The sequence below is a fragment of the Halyomorpha halys genome, unplaced genomic scaffold, assembly GCF_000696795.3.
Source record: "Halyomorpha halys isolate HHAL.00 unplaced genomic scaffold, Hhal_1.1 Scaffold1426.1, whole genome shotgun sequence".
Lineage (NCBI taxonomy): Eukaryota > Metazoa > Arthropoda > Insecta > Hemiptera > Pentatomidae > Halyomorpha > Halyomorpha halys.
The window spans coordinates 113,145-134,363 of NW_027112371.1; the positions used below are offsets into that span (position 1 = coordinate 113,145).

The 21,219-nt window shown below is 32.6% G+C and overlaps 1 long non-coding RNA gene across 1 annotated transcript in view; it reads right to left on the bottom strand.

Moving 5' to 3' along the window:
* LOC106689688 (uncharacterized) overlaps positions 1-12,721 on the bottom strand; it is an 18,880-nt gene extending 6,159 nt beyond the window's left edge. The window contains exons 1-2 of the long non-coding RNA XR_010844182.1: positions 12,462-12,721; positions 8,838-9,100 (exon numbers count right to left, since the gene is read on the bottom strand). This is a non-coding gene — a long non-coding RNA (uncharacterized lncRNA). The remainder of the gene's footprint in view (positions 1-8,837; positions 9,101-12,461) is intronic.
* Between the last annotated feature and the right edge of the window lie 8,498 nt (positions 12,722-21,219).

Consider the following 21,219-nt stretch of genomic DNA (forward strand, 5'->3'; position numbering starts at 1 on the left):
TTCAACTTATTTATTTGTTTTTTAATTTTTTTATTCATTTATTTCAACTTATTTATATATATACCTATTTTTTTAAAATTTATATATTAGTTTTTTTAACTTATATTTTTTTTAATTTTTCCACTGATGTACTATTTTATTTTTGATTTATTTCTATATATTGGTAATTTCTTTTAATTTATATTGCATTTGTGTGTCGGATTGAAAATGTGTTGCGGATAACTGGAGAAGGCATATATAAGAGAGTGGAATAGAGTGAATAGCATAGATAGGGTTAAAAAAAAAAATGGAAATAATAATTAGAGTAAATGTAATATAACTATGTACAAGAAAAATAAAGGGAATAAAAAGAAGAATAAAGGAATATATATATGTATAATAATACAATAAAATTGTTTTAAAAAAATAATATTTGAAATGTACTACCAATTTAGGTTATAGTTAATTATTGTTTCAATAATTGCTCCATATATCAAATTATGGATTGGTAAGTATGCTGTATGTATTAGCAACCAGAAGTATTTAGACAGCATTCCCAAATGTAGTTTTTCCCTTTCTCCAACACAACCTACGTTTATCTCATATTTTTAGGTAATCTTTTTAAAATTTAAAATTCAACAACATACCTTTGTGGTTATTAGAAGCTATAAATATTAACAAATAGCAGTACCATGTTTATACTAAAACAACACTGGGCCTTGGTCCAAGATCTCGCGATCCGTGGAATCCCTTAAATCCTATGATCATTAGTAACCAATTTTTTGTATTTATCTATTTTTTTGCCCATATGACAGCTTGTTAGAAGTTTGTTTATCTGTCAGTGTGCATAATGCCAGGATGTGCTTTTAGAAGTTGCTACACTGTTTATGAAGTGATATATCAATAGACATTCAGAAGTTGCTCTGACCAGTGCCATCTTTGTCCCACTGTCCTATTGGGCACTTTACTCTTGTGATCCATAAATTAAAATGAAACTAAATAATTATGGAAAGAATAATTACTTCGTAAGAAAGGTTGAGTTTACCACTGTTGTCATTTAATAAATTGACTTTTACGAAGTAATAAATAATTTTGCTAAACAAAATTCAAGAAAAGTACTTTTTGAAATTATTTTTCCTCAAAATTTGTAACTTTACAGTATTAAATAAATTAATGATTATAACTAGGTTTGTAACCCAAAGTTGTTGAAAAAATAATTTTCCTGATTACTCAGAAGGGCCATATTTCTAATCTGAAGTCCACCAATATCCAAATATGCCCGGACCTCCTAGGTATAAAAGGGTTCTGATGATTAAATTTCTCCTCAATAATAGTAAAATACACTCAAAAAAGACGAATGTATCAATAATAATGTTTCCCAATACTGAATATACTGACCATTGTTAGATCTAGTAAATATTTGTCCAAAAACATTGATCCAAGAGAGGAAGCTTTATATGTCAACTTCATACCGGACTTGATCCTAATGGCGGACGAAGCCCCGTCGGCCGAGTGTTGCTTAGCCAGGGCCCGGTAGAAAGTCCATTGTAGAGCTAAAGGAGACCATGCCGGTATTGTCCCATTGTCTCCATTCTGTGGTCTCGCATACCAGCCCTCTCATTAATCATAGCGCAGTTGCTTATTTTTAGCGTGTGGGCTCAGGGCCCTGATGCCGTATGGTAATGTCCGAAAGGTTACACCACCATCCACTCCTGCCATTAGCTTTCAAAATGGTCTTTCGTGACTCGGAATATTCTCCCTGACAAGCAGGTGAAATTGTTTGCTCAAATGTGTTGTAGAAATAACTTGAGCTGTGGAAGTTGACACTACTTGCTGAATCTCGCAATTTAATCTGATTTAAGTAGATTGCTAAACCTCTTCTTTCTGAATATCTAATTTTTTACATGGTACCAAATAGCTTCCTATAGATGCTTTCTAGCGATCTGACAATTTTTTTTCATCGATAAAGTATATTTCTCTCTCGTCGAATATAACCAGAAAAAATACTTCTACGAACAAGAAAAAGTAATTTAATTTTACAGCTTCATTAAACATTTTATTTACATAATGCTTTAGTAAAGGTGACTTGTACATTGTTGTTGAGGCATTAAAAATATATAAATATGTATGAAAATAGAAACATTAGCTGAAAAAAGGGCATTTGTTGGAAAAACATTGCATTAGAAGTTTTGTAAATAATGTAATACTATATGAAATCTACTCTCATATAATGTAGTACTGTTATTCGAAATGAGTGCACCTTACGATAAGGAATACACTTGATTTTAGTATTGTAGTCGGTTTTAAGTTGTAGAAAGTTAGAAGAGCATTAACTAGTTAGTAAAGAAAGTAGGGATACAAGTTCATTAGAACTAGGCGGCTGATTTTAACGAAAATTGGTCCCAACGTATCTTATAAACCTGTGAGCGGTGCATTAGAGGTGCATTATTATTGAATTAACTTGATTTTGACTGTTGACAAAGTCAGTATCATCTGCATTTTTTTTTTTTCAACTTTCTCTAGCATCCGTAGTACAAACTAAACAAATAATGCTGTTCTGGCCTGGAAAATCTGGCTTTGAACAAAACTTGAAACTCTACATTTTTTCCGGAAGAGATAGAAAAAAAAAATTAGCTACAGTTGGAACTAAAAGGTAAACTTGCTACGGATACGACCCTTATTCCTGATTGAACCATTGATAAATAAATATCGTATCTATAACAATTTTTTTTAAAATACTTTTTATTAATTTATAGATATTACAATCTGCCACACAGTTGTGGGCAATAGGTAATAGTGATGAATGATCACATTCATACTAAAATAAAATAAAATAAGAATTCAAATAAATAAATTAATGAAAAAAAAATCTATCTTAAATATATACAAACAGATTTATCCTCCAAAATAAACATAAGCATACTATATCAGTGTCGAACAATTTGGAATGTTTTCTTTAACATTGGTTTTTCAATTGGATTGGTTTTTCAACACATCCTAAAAAGACTGAAAAATATAAAATAAAACAAACAACAAACTGAACCACACTTGAACTATTATATGGGAAAAGAGCGGGAAAACTCCTCTCAATCTGAGAGTTCTGTGTACATTCAAAATCATAATCTTGCTTTGAATATTGGTAGTAATAAAATGTTTAACAAAAAATAAAGAAATAGCAACTCTAGAGAAAGAGCTTTGTATGCCTGTGTATGTTACTTTTCTATTAACCTCCTAAATTACTCGTTGATAGGAATCCTTCTACTAATATATTTAAAATCTAATCTTATAATTTTTGTCCACATTTATTTTATTTATATTCTTTAAAAAATAAATTGTAACATTCAAATTTACTAAACTTGTCTTTGCTGTTTGATTGCAGTGTGATAGTGATTGTGATACACACCAAAACTCGATGAAGGAGATAGTGACAGTAATAGTGTTAGTAACAGATATCGTAGCTACTAATATCATGTAAACTGACATTTGCCGTCGTACTATGATGATTTACTTAAACTTTTTAAACTTAAGTCATTCCAATAGCCGTAAATAACTAATCAGTTGACGAATCATCACTTTGGAAGTATGTACCATCATCTATCTCATTAGTTTTCTACTTTGACTGTAGATGTGGGAGGTACTGTCTCTTATCTGACATTATGTGATCTTATTAATTCATGGATACTAACCATTGTTTTGTATCTTCTGATCTCATTCCCACCACGCATTTTGGGAGATTCGCAATTTAGGTGCAATTGTTTTGTTGGATTATAATGATTTGATTTCAGACTCTTTTAAGTGATGTACACAATTTAGTGGATACACATCGTGTGTATGCCGCTGATTAATGTATGTTATTAGCTATAAAATGGGGCATATGAATTTAATTTTTGTCAGAACTATTTTCATCCTGCCTTAACATAGCCTGAAATCATACTTAAGGGCATGAAGAGAAGAGTATAATTTTTAAGAAATCATTAAATATCCCAAAATTGTTAAATTTGAAGCCTTATTCTCATAATAATAGATATAGGGATGAGTAACAGCGAAGAGGATAACGAAAAATGTTTATATTGCACCAAATTCTCTAAAAAGTGTTCGATACCGTGAATTTAGGTCAATTCACATTTTCATGCTGTGCAAAAGTGATAAATGAGACCCCATATCTTTGTTTTACTCTGCATATGTGCAAAATGGACTTTTTTAATTTTTTTTTTATTTATATCACTAAATGTAAGAAGTTTTCAGTTTATTTGTATATTGTTGTATTTTAATAGATGACAAACTAAATATGATCGCAAAGATTTTATTTTGTTTATTTTTATTCATTTTGGTAAAGAACTAAATTTAGTTTCCACATTTCTCTCCGCCTTCCCTACTAAGTTCGTTGTGATATCTATGCCTAGATATCCTTTCATGTTTTTAGAGGACATTTCAACAATCAGATCGCAAATTTCGCTATTTCAAAAGCATAAATAATTTTAAAACTGTACGTATTTATTATTTTATTATTTACCCTCATATGTACTTATCATCTGCGGTCAACAATATTTTTATTATGATAAAATACTGTATTGGGAACCGCCTGAGAGACACAATAGTCCAGGAAAAATAGCTTGAAATTTGCCTGTACCAAGAAGTAGTAGTAAAAAATTTTCCATTCCCTTGGGGTACGAAGGCGTAATATGACTTATTTTTCAAAATGGCCGCATTATATTTATTGGCTTATGGCACGTAACTCCTTAAGTATGAAAAGAAGCTAAAATATCATCATAAATTATTTTATGATTATAATCTACTTAACGAGCTTCTAATTGAGCCCTAATAGATTTATTTATGGCCAATAATATCCGAGATATAGTTCTTATTGTTTTCAAATACAGTTTTTTTTTTAGAAACGAGAAATTATTATTTTGTAATTTGTTGTGGAAAATATAATGAAAACTAATTTCCTTAGTAAAATATTTATAATTAACGTTTTTATGGGGAATTTAACGAGCTTCAAATTGATCCCTAATAAAACTCTTTACGTTAAATATTTTCCCAGATAGATTTTTTTTCAAATAAAGAGGTACAATATTTTTCCAATCTATAAATGATAAATACATAAATGATAGATCTTCGGAACTACTTGGCTAACAGAAGTATATATGATTTCAAGCTCGTTAAATGCACTATAAATACTTCATGATGATAATCTTCCGTATAAATTCAAAAATGTTGCTGTTGTAAATTGAACGTAATGAGTTCTATTACGGCTCATTTTGAGAGTTTTTAATCCTCTATAAATTATTTCATAATGATAATTTTTTTTCAAATAGTTGTTATTGTGAAAAAAAAAAATCATAAAATTTTGTTTGAAAAGTGGAAAAAAATATTTGTGTTGGAAAAACTGTATCTCCGAAAATATTTAACGTAAGGAATTCTATTAGGGTTCAATTTGAAGTTTGTCAAATGCACCATAAAGCCGTTTATATAGATACTTTTTCTATGAATAGTAAATTTTTGATATTTATCAAAATAAATTTAAAATATTTTGCACCTCGGAAAAAAAACGGTTTTAAAAACGGTATCTAGCAAAATATAAAACAGGAAGAGCTCTACTAGGGCTCAAAGGTTTATTTTAAAATAGGCATGATGCTGTTTATCGTTTGCAAAGTAGTTTTCACAATATTGAGAATTGAATAAAAAATAAGGGAACTTTTTAATAAAATATCATTAAGTCCTGGAATACTTCAATAATTACTGTTAAAGGACACTTGCTTTTAGTGGTACAGTCTAGGTAAAAATTTAGATAAATTTCTATCAGACAATACGAGTTAGCTATTGAAAAGTTACAGTATTCTCCAAAAAACATAATTTTGATGAGAGTACACAGAACCAAAATAACAAATTTGTAAGCATTTTACTTCTAGATATAAGAAACTCAATAAAAAAGAAAAAAAAAAAAGGAGTTATTGACTACAAAACTAAAATATATGGCAGTCACTTTGAAAGATCAGGAATATTAGCTCTACGTACCCTCAGAGGTAAACTTTTTATTGTCGTCTTTAGCACACAGTTTAAACTTACTTCTATGCTAACTTTCAATTTTACTGGACTTGATATTCGGACGAATCGTTTGGTCACCTTTTTCTAGTGCTGATAATTTCTCTTTCCGAGCAACTTTCATAAATCAAAGGGAAATAGTTCTTTGAGATAATGAAATGACCTTATCAACTTACATTTAGTGTTGGTTATAAAAATATATTTTTTTTTTTTTTAATATTGTTTACATGCAATCTGTTTCATTCAGAATTGGTATATAAGCCCGACATATGTGACAGTTTATAAACCGTACGTTCCCCCTCCCCTCACAAGAAAGTTGTAAACTTTTTACAGTCACCTTTTGCACAAAATTTTACATTAGAATCCATTGAAAGAAATTAGTTTACAACCACTTCTAGCTCTACTTACAATTTTACTCGACTAGTAGCGCTGAGCTCAGCGGCCGACACATAATATTGGACCATATAGGGACCGGCTACATTCCTAATCCACCCATCCAATGGCGAAGTCCATTAACTACTGGACTAGCGGTCCATTAATTGGATTAACCCGTGTAAAATAATAACGGACCCTGGGTAATTAGAGCACTTCCTTCTGACATTTCTCTTCTGGGTGGGTCTTATCTTCCTCGAAATGGAATCGGCCCTTATGGCAGGGGTAATTAAAGTGAAATCAAAATTATTCTAACCAATATAGGCTTCATTTAAACATGGCCTTACCCGAAACAGATGACTAGGGATCAGAGATTGCCATCTATCAAAAACTAGTGGGACATTGTTAAGCAAAGGTAAAAAAGTCTTAAAAGTATAATTTAAAGACCATACTAATTAGGACGATGGCATAAAAAAAAAAAAAAAAAAAAATTAACATTTTTCGCCTTTTAAATCGAGGTACATATCCAGTTTTGTTTCTGTCTATCCAGGTATAATTGATTGACCGTTAATTTTATTTAATGATTTTATCAGATTCGGTCTACTTTTTTTCTCTTACTGTTGTAAAAACTGTGAACTTATAATTTAAATCCACATTTGAAAGAAAATACGGATTCGGGATTAAATATTGTAATATTAATTCTAATAAATCCATTTTCCATAATAATGGAATATTTCGAAAACTGCTCATCCTATTTAGCTCAAACTTAGAGAAAAGTTGAGGATTGGTGTTGATATGGTTTAGTATGGATTTTTAAAAAAATCATCTACTATTTTCGATTACCCATGAGGAAAATTAATTTCCTGGGTATATGTATGTTTTAACGACGGCATATAACATAAATTTTGTCCTCGAACAAATCATAAACTTTGAAATTACGTCCATAATAGAATTATGCAGAAAAAATGATAAACAAAGAAAAATAAACATATATAGTGAGTTAGATATGCTGAAAGAGATCTAAGATGAAGATTGAATGCGTTGTACAAATGCAAGGTGATCGCTTAGAAAGTTATTCGTCTGCAAGGGGAGTCTGCTAGGGCATGCTTACTGTTTAACCTGACTCTAGATAAGTCTATAAGAGATTCCGGGATTCAGACGACAAGAACTATTATTAATAGAACGCAGCTCCTAGCATACGCCAACGACATCAATAAATTGGACGCTCAAAAAGATCAGTCGACCAGGCATTCCTCTCTCTCGTGGAAGCAGCAAGAAAACTCGGTATAGTGGTCAACCATGATAAGACCAAGTATATGATCGCTGAACAACACCCAAGTCATCTCATCCTAGGGAAAAGGTGGGTGTCTTCTAGTGGGTCTCTGAATTCATGAACCTTGGCTCACAGGTCACATGCGATAATGTCATCGAAGCAGAAATCAAAAGAAGGATAGTACCCGCGAACAAATGTTACTTTCGATTGAGGTAACATCTATCAAGCAGATTAGTGACCAGAGGAAAAAAAAATTCCTTTCTTACAAAACTCTAATTTGCCCAATTCTTACATATGGAGCGGAAACATGGACAATGGCAAAATAAACGTACCAGAAGACTACTGACGGATGTAGTCCATGGCTGGAGGAGAGTTGGCCGTCCCCGACTTCTATGGATTGACTGTATTGCTGCAGATGTTTGGGTTTCTACAGCTGGATGGGAGCAGCGCAGGACAGAAAGTTCTGGAGGCTGCTGTTTGAAGAGGTCTGGACGTGTCAACGTGTTGTAGCGCCAAACTAATAATAATAATATCTTTCATGCATCTGAGCAGTTAAGTAAATTATATGAGGTAGTAAATTCCCATAGTCGAGTTGAGACGAGAAACGTTATTAGTCCTCTTATATTGCAGGTATTACTGAGCAACGTAGGTTTGGGATCTCCCAAATGTCAAAGACACCCTCCAAGGCACAAGGGGTCGTGAATATACCGTGCTGACAGAAAAATAATATCACTCCCTCCTCCTCCCTCCTCCTCCCACTCTCCCCTCCACCCCCTAAAAATAGTTAGGTACATCTGTAACGCCTCATAAATAATATATTAGTGATGGTGGTGCATGCATAGCTGCTATCAGGTAGAGAGAGAAAAGCCATATACCTTTAATAAATTAATTAATGAACGTACGAGACGTGGACATTGATGCTGAGTTTGGTTGAAGACAGGAGAGGTAAATTGGTTTTAGGTTAGAGGATCTCACTCTCTCTGCCACACAGTTGTGGGCAATAGGTGATAGTGATGAATGATCTCATACATACTAAAATAAATCTGTGTAAAAATCAGTCCATAATTAAAAAACCTCGTTCAGATCGCCTAAGATAGCTTATTTCATTCTATAAGAATAATTTAATAATTCTAATTCAGTAGAATTAAATGTTTTTAGACCCACATACCGTCATTTAATTATCCTACACAAATATTTTCACTCTTTTTTCTATTACTATATTTTTAGTTATCATAATTAATCTTCTACATCTTCCAATCTGACATCGTGTTCTGGTCTAAACGGCTTAACGTTTACTTTCTTGTAAGACCCGAGTATTTTCTGTTTCGTATCGTCGGGTATGTTTTTTATATTCATAAATTCTGACAAAATAAAATCTTTGGCATCTTTAATTTTATTCTTTACATATTTCACTTGATCTGTCTTATTTCCCTGTAAAAAAAAAAAACAAACAAATATGAATCCTCCCTAATCAATAGAGCTTTAATAATTCCTTTAAGGTAATCACTGTAGCTAAAATTATGATTATATAGAACACGTCTGACATCTTCATGTCATACTGTAAACTTTTTTTCTTTTTTTTTTATGAATTATAATGTAGTGAAACTAAACGGTACACGAGCCCAAGAAGAGAAAAAGGCACTTATTTCACCCCAAATTTTGATTACATTAAAGAAAACTAGGTATAATTACTAGTCAAAATTGATGAGTCTGCCAATTATAGGTAGGGAGAATAAAAATGGTGGCTGTTTCAAAACGTTAAAAAATGTTTTTTTTATTCGGCGCTGCATATCGTTAAAACAACTCTATAAAACACACTTTGAAATAAATTTTTAGCTTTAAGTACAATAATTTCTAAAGTACAAGTTTTTTTTTAAGCAATAATCCTAAAAAATGTACTGAAAAATAAGTATCCCGCTTATAGAGTCTGGCCCAAATGTCTCTCTCTTGAACCAACATACTTCTACTCTAATATATTCCACGATTACTGATTGCCTCCCTTACACTGTCCTCCAAGGAGATCCGAGGCCTTCCTCCAGGTCTTTTCCCTTCAGTGCGTGTCTCATCAGTCTTTCTAGTGTTTCTCTCTGGATCTATCCTATGAAGATGTCCAAACCAACTTATTTGTGTTCTTCAAGCATGGTCCCGTATATAGCCCGTATAGCGCGTATGGTGGCGTTCCGTATCCCTATCTCTCCATGTTTTTCTTTCTATTTTTCGCAGATGCCTCATTTCTATGGCTTGTAACTGATTCCTGTGTTTTGAGGTGAGGGTCCACGATTCTGAAGAATAAGATAGAAAGGAAGGTCGATTTATAGACGGCTAGTTTGATCTGCTTTGTCACCTCTGTTCTTCCAAGGAAACACCGTCTGACCTTACTGAAGATCTTCCCTGCCAATTCCTTTGGCCACTTCCCCGTTAATGTAACTACGTTCATTGAGATGAGCTCCTAGACATTTAAAACTCTCGACCTGCTGTGATCTCTGTCCCCCAACTCTTAGTACCCACATTATCATTCGGAGTTTCTTTCCAATTCTCATGCATTCAGTCATCCCCTGATTAATCTTCATATTTATTGTGGATAATTTCTCTTGGAGGTCATTTATGTTATGTTGGAGTTCTCGGTCATTGGCAGCCAGTAACACGAGTTCGTCGGCGAAGCCCAATAGGGAAAATTTGATAGGGTTCAGGTTTCTGTGACCTAGCTGGAATTTCCTCATTATTGACTTGGCCCTCCTTAGTGCCAGGTCTAAAACCATGATGAAGAGCAACTGACTTAGGCCTGTCGGATACCCAATGTAGTCTTAAATTCTTTTGAAATGTTCTGGTTCTGATCACATTCATCTTTTTATACAGACTCATCACAGCCAAGGTTGTTCCTCGGTGGAGGGTATAGCGAGTATAGCTCAGACAGTGCCCTCTCGATATCTTCTTTTTTTTATGCACGCAAAAGTTTTCTGCAGGTCCACGAAGTATACGGAGAGCTCTTGTCCTTCTCAACAGTCCTTTCTGTTATTTGCCTCATCGTGTAGATGAGATCCTGCGTACTTTTTTGTTGATCTATTTTTGTATACTACATGGTAACAGCTAATACTACGAAGATGAACCACTTTACAGCACATTAAACTAGCTTGAATTAAACTGCTAATATTTTTTCAAATGCATGAACAAGAAGTTGCACTAGTAGAAGTAAATCTTTGGACTGCTGTATTTGCAAGGAGCGACATTATGCTAGGTATATTTTGGTAATTTAGAATAGCGAAAAAATGAATAAGCTTAAAAATATGTAACTAATGAACATCTACTTTTACTTTGAAAATCCTAGTTTTAAAAGTTAAGCAATCGTCCAAAAGTTGGTTCACTAAAATATATGGCATAGATATATATCAGATTGATTAAATAAATTAGCATGCTAATGGTCCTTACAAATATGCATGAATTGATGAAGAGCATCGTTGAAGAGTTTTGCTAATTGGTGTTCCTGAAAGAAACATATGGTTTGATTTTTTTAAATGTAAATTCTGCGGCCAAAATATTTTTTTTAAGTATGTTAAAAGCTGTATTCTCACCCTACTACAGACATTTCGACATTAGCGAAACGGCAGCATGTAACTGCAGCGTCATGAAGCCAATAAGTTTTCAAACCAGAGCTCCAATCCCTGCGATTTGCATTGCGCTCTGGATAATGAAGTTTTAGCATAGAATAGAGCTCGTCTTTAGTGCTCGTTAGTTCCTCCTGTTGTGAAATTTCGCTCTGTGCCAAAGGAATTTGGATTGAATGCATAATTCATTGTTGCATTCCTTCGGGAAGCTTATCAATACGAGAAAACAGAATTAGGTTTACAACAGAAATGAGAAGATCTTCTCAAAACTTATTATGTTTTTGATACTTTAGAAGTTACTGGGCCAAGCTGGTATCGAACCACTCTTTATAGAACATGAATAATAATGTTTTCCTATAAATATTGTAACTGCTTATAAGTATTTGTTATTAGTTAAAAGTGTAAACACAATACGTATATTTCAATTTTTGAAAATTATCATATAAAATCTTTCCGAAACATTGAATACAAAATGAAGAGATTGAAACAAGGATCAGACAAATTGGGTACCCTTACACTCTCTCAAAACAAAGGAAATGTTATCAACTGCCGAGTCACAGACAGGTGAACCCAATCTAAAAGAATAGATTAATTCCTCCACCAACGAAGCATGGTCATAGAAGACAGAACAACGAATGGGGCCACAAAGTACAGAATGCGCTAAGGCAACCGAGAATTTTTCCAACGTTTGAAAGATGAATGAGTGTTTAAAACGAATTTCCTCTCAGAACTGTTGTATGCATCCAAAAATTGGAGGATCACTAAAAAAAAATATGAAAAACTCCAAGTAATTGTTCATAAATGCTAGAGAAGAATGCATGAATTGATTCCACTACGTTTTTTTTACTTGTTTTGACTTTTAGGTATTTACAGCAAGAATAGTGAAACACGTTGGAATTTATCTTCGACATAAGAATCATGTTAGCAGGTTTTATTATGTCGAAAACGAATTTCTTTAATTAATTGAATGAAAATTTCACACTTGAAGTGCCAAGAAATGACTTGTTTCTAACTAATAATTAACAGCCCTCGAACATTGATAACTTGGTATTTGATCACACGATTCAAATAATAAATAAAAAACTAATCCTAAATATATCGAATCCCGAAATGCTTGAAGCATAACATAGACATTGCCTAGGGAGGTTAATAGTTTTATGTTAAAGTAACTACAATTTTACGTGACATACATGATATGTTATCCCATACTCATTTTCCATTAGTTTGACCAAGGCGTCAGGTACTCCAGAAGTTTTGCACTTTGTAGAAGTTTCAGAACACTGCTTTTGTTCCGTACTTTCTTGTCCTGAAATTGATTTTTTTTTAAAAGGCCTTAAACCAACTAGATCCATAAATATCTCTGATGTGTTCAATAATAATATTCTAAATAACTCAGCAAAAAGAGGTGTGGCTAGACGAGAGAACCTCTTCTAATTTTATATTTAAAAACATATGTTTTGCATTTTAAATCTGTAATATTTTGAATGAAATGATTTATTTCAAAGAACTAAAAGATCATTTTTCTCGATTTAGTTTTCTTTGGTGAAAGTCTTTAAATGATGATTTTAATTTGAGATTAATATATATACTTAACTATACTTTATATATATAAGTACTCGATCATAAAACGTGGTAACGGAAAAAATACAGTTTGTACTACGCTAAAATTCTTGTTAATTAGATTTTTTTTCTTAAAACAGGATTCAATTACCGTAACTTAAACGCAACATTATTGATAATAACATTTAAATTTCCTGACCATTTGTAAAAAAAACCTATGAAATCAATAAAAAAGTATCGAGGTGCCAAAAACATCAATACCCAATTAATGTTAGATACTATAAATCCAATTGTATGTTATTGATAAAAATATAATATCAAAACATTGTAAAAAAAAAAACTAATATTGGTACTTTATTTCGGGGTTTTTAATTTTTTTTTTTTCGTTTTTAAAAAAACATTTTTGGTGCATTTATGTTTTTTTTGTTTCCTGTTATAAAATGCCGATTTTTTTTCTGCTATTTTCAATTTCCGTATTAGCGGGTTAAAATTGAAGAAATTAATTAACGCTCATTTTCAAAAACAGTAAAGGATTTCAAAAGAAAAATCAACTATACACACAATTACAACTATACAATGAAACTTATATTTAAAATTACATACAATTTTTTGAAAGATAACGTATTAAAAATTATTTATGTAAATATAGTAAATACTGACTTGATATTTAAAAAATAAATCTTTATATAAATTAATAAAGTTGTGTAGTAATTTAAAAATGAGTTTCCTTAAATGTTGCAGTAACTTTTCTTAAGGGTGAGCGACATATTTATTTCATTTTAAATAAAATTGGTTGTACTAAGTGTTTATATTTATATATAACCTAAGCGAAACAATTCCTAATTTTTCTATAAAACATTGCTTAACAAGCATTGAATAATAAATAACTAATTAAAATAAATTCATAAGATTTAATTTAGTGGAAATAGTAATCATATTACTTAAATAAAATTTGAGAAAAATAAACCTGAATTGAATATTGACTATTCGAATAATACCCAAGACTGATACATAATTATTGCGTGGTAAAAGAAAAGCTATAATCAACATTTTAAATTTTAGACGAATTTGAATTACACAGAATGTTCTTAAGACGTTGGATCTTTCCTACTTCTCTAACTTATTAATGAATTTTAAAGAGTTTTGAATTTTCGATATCTTGAATGCATAAATATTTAAGGTTTTTAGAATTCTTTGAACATTAATGAACATAATTTTCGAGCATAACCCTTTCCTGGTTTTACACAAGAATAATGACCTATTGCTTTATGAATCTAACTTTTGGTATTAGAACTTTGAACACGTGTGTCTTCACACATAGAATAATCGAGGATAACACTTTAAAGAGTGCGAACCGAAAGTTCATTCAGCCGACAAAAAAAAAAATTCTCTTTCAGCTCTGTTCCAGCAGTTTATCAAAAGACTTGGAAACTAGAGTAGGATTTTCAAAAAGTAATAAAGCGTGAACTGATCACCTAGGTCTCAGGATTTTAGCCGATTTTTTACCTCACTTGAACGCCTCAATGGCCCGGAATGGCCTGGACACTGAAGACGGACAGACAGACCGACCAAGGTAAAAAAGCTTTTGAAATGAAGTGAAGTCAGAAAGAATGGAGGCCGGGACGGGAACAGGATCAGATGTGGAATCGAATTGCAGCAGGTACGTTATCCGTCACCCCTGAATGGGGTTTCTTAACCTCTCGCTTGGAAATATTCATTCATCGCACTTTGCCACAAAATTACAGCGATCATAACTGTTATAACCATCTATACCGGTGCGAAATAAATCATTTCAGTCAATATTAGGCCCTAACAAACAAATAAGGTCAGCACGGCAGCCATGGTGAAAACTACACGAATTAATGTACTGTTAACTAAGGAAGAATCGGACTGTAAGTCCTTCCAACAAGCTGGCAAAATTTTGGAGCAAACACATAAATGAAAGCTGGGTATTGTATTATACTAAATTTATCCACTTCCACTTATTCCTGTCGAACTGACCCGCAATCTATGACTATATTTGGACAGGCGACTAACTTGGAATCCACATATTTGTACGAGACTGAAAAGATAGGAAAATGTACGTCGATTCCAACTGAGCCTACAATCAATTACAAAAGACTAATTTACGTGGCTATCGTATAAGTTATAAGGACTTAAAATTTGGGGCTCTAATAACTATCAAATTTCTCTTCTAATTAATCCTTACAATCCAAAATCCTTAGTAATATTTCCAATACTCCTTACTTTTCATAAATAAAATCATCCATTTATCGTACGATACGTAGCCGATCTAGCCCAAACCAGATATCATGCCTTCCATAATAAACTCCCTAACCACCTAAATCCACTAGTTTTTGTTTTCCACTAACTGATTTAATTTTGACTTATAATACACGCCAATTTTAACAAACCTTCTTTTTCTATAATTATCTAAAATGTTAATAAACGTTTTGATTTAATTATTAATTTTTATAACGAGACGCTATTCTGATAATGCATGTAGAGTCTCGTCCAACCACTGCGTGGCTTACTCTGGTAAAGGAATATTTTTTCTTGGACTTGATGGTTTAGAAAGCTACAAAGATGGTCAGTAACTGTGTAAATTTCAATAAACATTTATAAAAAATTAATAATTACTTTTCTAAATTTATTTTTTCTCATTAGAATTTTTTAAACATTCTTAACAGTAAGATTAATTGTGAAATGTACAGCAGACCTTGTTTTATATTGAACGTGGAGGAGCATCTGCTAAGTTGTTCAGGTATGCATGTTGTCTTGTAGAGTTAAATTTTGAACTAGCCATGGTCCATTTGATAACTTCCGCTTATTAACGAATCAATTACTATTGTGATTTTTAATCTTAAATGTTAGATTAATGCTCTAAATAATTGTTAGTAATTAAGCAAATTAATTTGATGGCCATTTTGACATTTTTAATATTCTCAGACTCCTGGAAAGCTTCCTAACATTTGACAGATTACATTATACCATTTCTCTTGACGGTTTTCTGATATAATTTCACTCACTTTTTAACACGCTTCTCATCCCGTGATTTTTAGCACATTTAATGGGACGGATATAGTCAGATTAGTGAAAAGCTTCCAAAAAAGTTGACATAATTCATTAAATCATTTATCTATTCTTTAAATATACATCAGAATATTTGTTCCTGGTGGTTTGTTGACTACTAGTGACGTAATATGTTGTTAGATTCTGGAAATCAAATAAAATGTGATATATTTCATTATTATTTTATTTTATTTTTTTTTTGGAGGAATTTCCACCTATTTTTTGTTGTTCACATAATTTGACAATTTTGCACTATGCCACAGTCTAAAATCATTCTGCTAGCCTTCCAATTTCATGATTTAGGTAATCAAGAATGTCATATTTATTTTTAAAAATTCTATAACCTTCTGTTGTTCATCACGATTCTTCCTCTGGTATATAACTGACTAAACTGACTACCAGCTTAATGTGGCGCATTATATGTTATTTGACTGTTTAATCATACTGCTTTTGACTAACGGTCAGGTAATTTTACACTGGTCTAAGATAAGATCTCTCAAACTAATATTCGTAATTCTTTGGTCCGCTGTTGATATTTATTAAAAATAATCTTTTTCTAACACTTTAATGGGTATCAAAAATTAAATTTCGCTTTATCCAATGTTGCTCTGAGGTCATCAGGGGTCAGTGATGAGCTCCGGGAATCGGGGAAGGTAAGTGGTAGGTTCTTCAAGACTTATTGTCATTCTTAATACCCGGGTGTGGTATTGATGACCATTCAATGGTTAGTTATAAGCCGAAGGTGTGGTAATTGCTTGTCAGTTAATTATACGCTAAAGACCTATTTGGGTTTCCTATTTCTTTCTTCATTGGTACCAGGACATGGAGAGGAATGTCGGAGCAAACGAATAAGACCGAATAAGGAGGACCCAGAATGTCCGAACAGATGTTGCTGATAGTATGTTGATCAGCCAATGTTTCATCACCACTTCGGTTCCATCCAGAGAGAAACATATGTAAATTAAATAATGTAAAAAAAAGTACTAATAAAAAATGTTAACACGAAGTATAGTGAATTTGCTATTTGTCATTATTTTTTATACCGGCACCTGAGAACCGTAATTAATTTAATTGGTGTTTTAATCCTCAATACGATTAATTCTGTTGGCCTTTTAGGAAGTGCAGTGAATGTAATTTATAATTAGTCTTCTTCTGCTCTTAAAGTAATTTGTTTTTATTTCATTTTCTTGTATGACCAAATCTATCATATATCTTGGGACGCAAGGGAATTATTTTTTAGAAAATTATATAATTATTTTTGTTTATAATTTAAACAAAACCTAATACTTAGACATGCGTATCTGAGCCTATGTGGCCAACTATAGGCCAACTATAAGTTCAGATAGATACGGGGTAGAAAAAAAATCGTTGCAGTGCGCACATCGCACCATTTACACTCACAACACTACTTTGAGTTAGAATTAATCCTTCCTTCTTTCAGAACGGATAATTATAAATTATCTTTTGGGTAATACTTACTTGTACTAGTTTCCCAAATGAGCCACTCAGTTGATATACTGACTTACTCAAATTTGAACAGTTTTTTGAAACGTAATATTAATAATATTTCTCGTTGCAAAAGTATAAAAAAAATTACAGTTTATAAAACTTACATCCTGCTCTGAAGCATTTGTTTTATGCTAAATTGTTATAGAATCAATGTTAATATCCTATCAATAATTCTATAGAGTTAATCATCTTGTTAGCTGAAATGCTTCGCAGTATCCCCTTGGAGTTGAAATTAACCTTCGTTCCTTTTAAAACGGACATTGTTATAATATTCACTATGACTTCACTATGATTCACTTTCCCGTTGAAATTTTCCGTTCAGTTGACATATTAACTAAGTCAATTTTCAGCTCGAGCCCGATTACCTGAGCCACCATTACTAATGCACTTAAACATATTGGGATTAGGGTGAACCCAGGTAAAACGAACGCCAACGTGATGTCATTCCAAAAAGGAAAGAAGCCACTGCCTTCAAACTCGATGAGGTTGACCAGCGGATCTCTACCTCCATCCTCTAGCTGGGAGTCACCTTCTCCTGTCACGTTCGGGAGAGATTTAAGCTGAAGATCTACAGGCTACACCACCTACTTAAGTCCCCGCAACTCTCTCTTAGTCTGAAGTTACAAATATAAAAGGCCATCTTCCGATCTACAATGCTTTATGGCGCACCCCTGCTGCGACACCTCTACAAGAACACGCTCCAAAAGCTGTAGAACTACCAGAACTCTGTAGGACTTCATTGCAGAGGGCCAAAAACAGAATCATCCACCAAGAACTCCAGCTTCCCTCTGTGCCGGAGTATATAGACCGGAGGTACATCAAATTCTTCTATTGGCTTAAGGCCAGTGTCAACCCGCTATTCAGGGTGGTCTATATATAATATAACATATAATCACCCCTCCAAGGAGGCCTGGGAGGGTGGTAAAGCACGGTCTTCATGGTTGCCGTCCGCGCCGAGGGAAGGACTTTGGGTTCTGCACTTTGAAATCATTCGCACCATCACGACCATCAGCCGAAATGGTCCCTCCCCATTCTTTGTAAGTCCCCACCATTCTATGATTGTAAACCCGCCTTCAGCGAACTGTAATCCTTTCGTAAAATGCCATGCTGCAAAACAAAAGTAATTTTGATGTATCTTTATATGTGGTATGTATTGTATTTGCTTATTAATATAGATACTGAGGAGGTTAGAAAAAAAAAATACTTTTGATAATATTTCTCGATGCAAAATTTTATTATGTTTCTTTTCCAAAAGTATGGCAGAATTATAAACATATATAAAAGTTACCTAAAATTTGCATTGTTTTAACCAATTTATTCAATGCTAATTTTTTATAGAATCATTCTTAAAAATACAAATAATAATTTTATGTACTTAATAATTCTCCCTGCTGTAAGACTCATGTATACTTTAAGTGAAATAAAAAAAAAGAAGTCATTATTTAAAAACTATGATGATAAGCAAACGTTAACAAGTGGTGAATCTGTGCATGATTCCCGACAGTAAAACTCTTGCTAGAACATAACTTTTCTTAGGTTTTTTTTGTCTATATTAGTAGATAGTAGACGTATATATTATACGTCTATATTAGTACTTTTATTTTCGGAATTCTATTTTCACTCTGGAAAATGGATTTTTCTTCTTATATACTAAAGTTAATCATCAAATTGTTTCAAAACTCATATTTATCCATTTTACACTACTATCAAAAATTTGGGATGATTATTTACTTCAAACAAACAAAATTATAGGTACCTTAGAAGAAGCAATTTTGAAAATTTGGTATTTAAGCCCCGTTAAACTATTTTAATGAGAATAATTTAATTGTACGCTGATTTACCAAGATTTATCAAAATAGTTAGAGCCATTTTTGAGAAAAACGAAAAATTGTGAAAAATCCATTTCATTAAGTGGCACTTCTGATTAGTCGATTTAATCGAAAAAGTTGCTGTCACACTCCAGGCATATATCTGCCTTTTTTTTTAATCATTTATTTATTGTTATTTACAACTGTATAACATATATACAACAAGTAAATTTGCTGGAGGTAAGATAGTGACAAGATACAAACATGTGGAGAATCTACCTATTGATAGAACTCCAATAACATTTCTAGAAGAGAAGATCCTGAGGCCATCTTCTTTTCAGACGCCTAGGAGGATTATTAGGTAATAAAGTTTAGAATCCAGGTTAGAAACAAGTGGATTTGGGTGGTTGGGAAGTTTTACATGGAAGGAATGGTATCTTGTTTTGGCCAAATCGGCAACAAATGGGACATTGAGGTCATGATGGATGACTTGATTTGTGACAAAGTAAGGAGGGTTAAGGGGGATTTTAGACTGTAAGGATTGAATTCGGGAGGAATTTGATGGTTTAGTGGAGCCCCAAAGCTCAACTCCGTATGTCCAGATAGGCCCTCACTTCTGAAAGGAAATTCATGATGCCATCTAGTGGCAAAGATATGCAGTAAGAAGCCTGGGCAGCCATCTTGGTCCCCAAACATAGGGGTCAGTACCAGAAAAGAAGCCATCGTGACCTGTACCGGAGAAGAAGAGGACAGAACTCTTCAATAAGGTCTCTTCTCATAACAATGAGAGAGTAAATCCTTCGACTCAGGCGAAGGAGGCGGCGGCGGCAGGAGGATGAGAAGAGAGAACCCTACTTCCATAATCACATGCACATTAGAACCAACCTTCAAGCTCCATATAATCAACCAAGTAAACTGTAATCTTCTTCAATTAATGTAATAAAACCAGATTTGCAACTAACCAACTAACATATATTGTAATCACTTTGCTCAAATCTTAAAACAAATTGTGTCAGAAAACTTTAATGAGAATAGAGGTTATTTCATTTTAAAACCATATGATATCAAGTTATTTAAATACAGTCCACTCCATCATTACCAGTAAACTATCAGTCATTCCTTAATTTAAACCAGCTTACCAGTATAATAATTAATTTGGGTAATATCCCCCAATTTTTACTCCGGGGAATACCTAAATTAAACATAACCAGTAAAATCCAAATTTACAGAATATTGAGTCAACCAATAGGTAATGTTGCAAAAAAGAATAGAAAAAAAATTTATTTTAATGATATTCATTAAAAGTATCGTGATTTTTTTTTGTTTTAAACCTGGAACATGAATCAATGGAAAACCTTGTGTTGTATGAATCAAATTGTATTTCCCTGTGTTTATGTGTTGGAAATATTTGAATTGAAGGTAAGTTATTTCAATTTAGTTATTTATATAGTAACCACATTGGAACGCAGAGGAGTAGATAAAGGACATATAAAGATAGAAATAGAAAACGTGTATAGACAATAAAGGATACGTAGAGATGGAAAGAAGAGGAAAAATATTCCCTATAAGAAAATAAGTTAGGCAGGGAGATTCCTTATCACCAAATATTTTTATAGCATAGCTAGAACGAATCTTCGAATCATTAGACTGGAAAAACATGGGGATCTCACTAAATGGAATGAAGCTGAACATATCAAAATTTTCAGACGACATGGTTTTGATTGCAAGCTCTGAGGCAGAACTTGTTCTAATGATCAACCAGTTGAAAGAAAAAAAACTGCTCTCCATGGATTGATACTGAACCCTCAAAAAACTGTCATAATGACCAAAGGCCCTTCGGAAACTATTAGACATAACCTCATGGGCATGAAGATTTCCGATAAAGTAATTTATCTTGGGCAAATGTCATTTGTGAATGGGGATACCAAGGAAACTGAATCCAGAATAGGTAAAACATAGAAGAAATTTTGGAGTCTCAGATATATTTTTAAAAGCCGTC